At 37.1% G+C, this 2,726-nt stretch overlaps 1 protein-coding gene across 2 annotated transcripts in view; it reads right to left on the bottom strand.

The window, feature by feature from the left end:
- The window catches only part of LOC110338283 (zinc finger protein 54-like), a 91,818-nt gene that overhangs the window by 9,463 nt on the left and 79,629 nt on the right, over positions 1 to 2,726 (bottom strand). The window contains exon 2 of one of the 2 annotated variants that reach the window (XM_029532853.1): positions 1,955 to 2,044. The exons of the other annotated variant lie outside the window; for it this stretch is intronic. The gene's annotated coding sequence lies outside the window, so the exon portion shown is untranslated. The remainder of the gene's footprint in view (positions 1 to 1,954; positions 2,045 to 2,726) is intronic. 2 annotated transcript variants of the gene reach the window in all.

Below are 2,726 nucleotides of genomic sequence, written 5' to 3'. Positions count from 1 at the left end.
GGGGGGGGGGGCATAGGGAGCTTTCAGGATAGCATTTGAAATGTAAATAAAGAAAATAATAATAAATAAATTGAAAATATAAAAAAAAGAAATATATTACAGATTGTAACAAGAAAATAATAATTAATTAATTAAAAAATACAATAGTAAAAGGAAAACTTATTAAAATAGAATATGCCTATGTAAAGTCAAGCTTTTTGATTATCAAAATTAAAAAATAAAATCGATCCAAATAGCTTAATATCATTTTCTGTAATTGCTACTCACATAAATAAAACTTAATAGGGGTCGAGGGAGAGGGTTCAATGGTTCTGAGCGAATGTTAGTCTTTTAGAGACCTTTTAACAAAAAACTAAATATTAAAAATTTGTAAAGACAAATACAGAGAGAAAGAAAGAGAGAAGGGGGAGGAAGTGGAGGAGGAGGAGAGAGAGAGGGAGGGAGGGGAAACAAAATTAAAAATTCCTGAACTAACCAAGTTTATGAAATGTCTGTACAATGAAAACTTTGATTTGTTGAAGGAACTGAAGAAGACACTAACAAGAACATGAAAAGATGTTTCACTCAGACCGAAGGGGACATAATATTGGAAAACTTGCAGAATCTCTGGAAGTGGTTTACATGATCAGTTCAAACTCTATGACACTTAAAACTTCCCACAATATACTTCACCTAAATAGTGAAGAAAAGCCTAGAATTTGTACTCATGCACAAATTCCCAGGGTGTAGAAAAATCTTAGGAAAATTGCAAGGCTTGAGCTACCCCATGCGATTCCAAATCAGCGCAATACAAGAGCAGCAGATCCAGAACCTGCGAAAGAATGCCACCAAATAACACAAACACAGTTTGCAGACTAGATAGCTTCTTCTTGAAATGTAAATAAATAATATTCCCTAAACTAAACATGTAAACAAACAGCAACATTCAAAAAATTGACACCAGATTAAAAGATATATTTTCTACAAAAGATTTACTTCATATCTAAAGATACAAAATACTGACAAAGAGGGAATTTCTTTTAAATGCCATGCATCTGGAAAGCAGTGAAGAATGATGACCATAATTGTACCAGTGACAAAAAAAAATAACCGAAAAAACAAAAGTATTAAACTACAAAATAAAGAATTTTCACAAATGGTATAATGGTCCACTCGATAGAAATTCCTTGGTCAACATGGGCGCATGTCACAAAATGCAGAGTGGAGACATCTATAGTAGAATACATAAAACATGTAAGAACAGGCACCTTGACTATGTGCTTCTCAAACATGAAAAGACAACCTAGAAGAAGGTTTGTCTTCTCTAAGACTCCAAGCTATTCCTATTAAATCCTATTTGCATATTTTACAGAAAGTAATCCTAAAATTACCAAGGAGCAGCACAGAGCTGGGAAATACAAAGAGGATCACACCTAGAGGTGACCTCACAGTATATTACAATCACAGCAATGGAAACCACTTGGAATGGTCATGACAATAGGAGATCTCAAAGAGAAGGCAGGATAGGTCTACAAATGATAGCTTCTGATTCTTATCAAAAGTCTGTTGTCATTATTTTTAGGAACAGAGAAATTAACAATAAAAGTTAAAGAATGTGCTAGAATACCAGAAGCTCAAAAACTCTGAAAACAATGAGTAAACCTAGATGTACTAATTTTCATCATTTTATAGTACATGAAAACCACTGAAAGGAAAACCACTTAACATTGATATGTAGACCAGATCAGTGATGTCCGTGGAATAAGGATAACATCACTCACATGCATAGCCAAATAAATTGTATTTGCCTCCTAGTATTCAATTTTTCTGTAGAAAGAATTGTAGGAGAATTCTGAGGTGATGTTTCTCAGTGGAAGTCTCCAGAATTATCTGGTGAAACAGAATGCGGCAAAACTGATTTCATGTCCCACTTCCACATTCACTTGAATCCCTTGCCCTCCCTTCTCCATCATACCTGGATCCTTAGCTACTGTCTCCTCCCTCTCCACCTTCTAGGGCTCTTTGTTGTACTCCACAGGTGAGCAGTCTGGGTGATCAGTGAGCCCTGCACATGAGAAAGAGAGTATTTAGCAAGCACCTTCATTTCTGGCACAGCACTGTGTTCAGGAGATAAAAAGAAAATTCTACAGTGATCCCCCAGTTCTCATGCAGTGTCAGAATACTGAGAATATTTAGGAAGTATTTTCACTTAGCGTAACGTTAACCTCACTTCCAATCACAGCTCAGTTGAGTCTCCGGGGCACAAATGCAACTGAATTATTGGGATGAGATTATACACTAGTGAGGTTCTGAATTTATTATGGACTAAAAAGGATGGAAGACTTATACTCTCAAAGAATTCACAATTGCACAATAACTTGCCTCTTCCTGAGGAGGAACAAGGGAGGTGGGAAGCAAACTGTTCTCACCCACACACCAGAGTGCTGAAATTCTACAACAAAGCCTTCCCAGAAGGGTCCTGACACTGCCTGTCCTCCTGGAAGAAGTCCACAGTCACACCAGTGGCTGGGAAACGACCACAAAATGCAAAACAGCAGTTTGAGTCGTTGTCCTGGTGCACACCTTTAATCCCAAATGTAGGGATTAAAGGCCTGTGCCAATACCACCTGGTTTATAATGCCCTAACTGAAAATACTGTGACCTATGCCCCCAAATAGCATACTGTGCCTTTCCAGGTTCTAGTAACTCAGCACAAAACCACGTTTATCTTTTCTTCCTTCCTTCCT

Source organism: Mus pahari, chromosome 21 (assembly GCF_900095145.1).
Source record: "Mus pahari chromosome 21, PAHARI_EIJ_v1.1, whole genome shotgun sequence".
NCBI lineage: Eukaryota > Metazoa > Chordata > Mammalia > Rodentia > Muridae > Mus > Mus pahari.
This window is presented reverse-complemented; position numbering and strand designations above follow the sequence as displayed.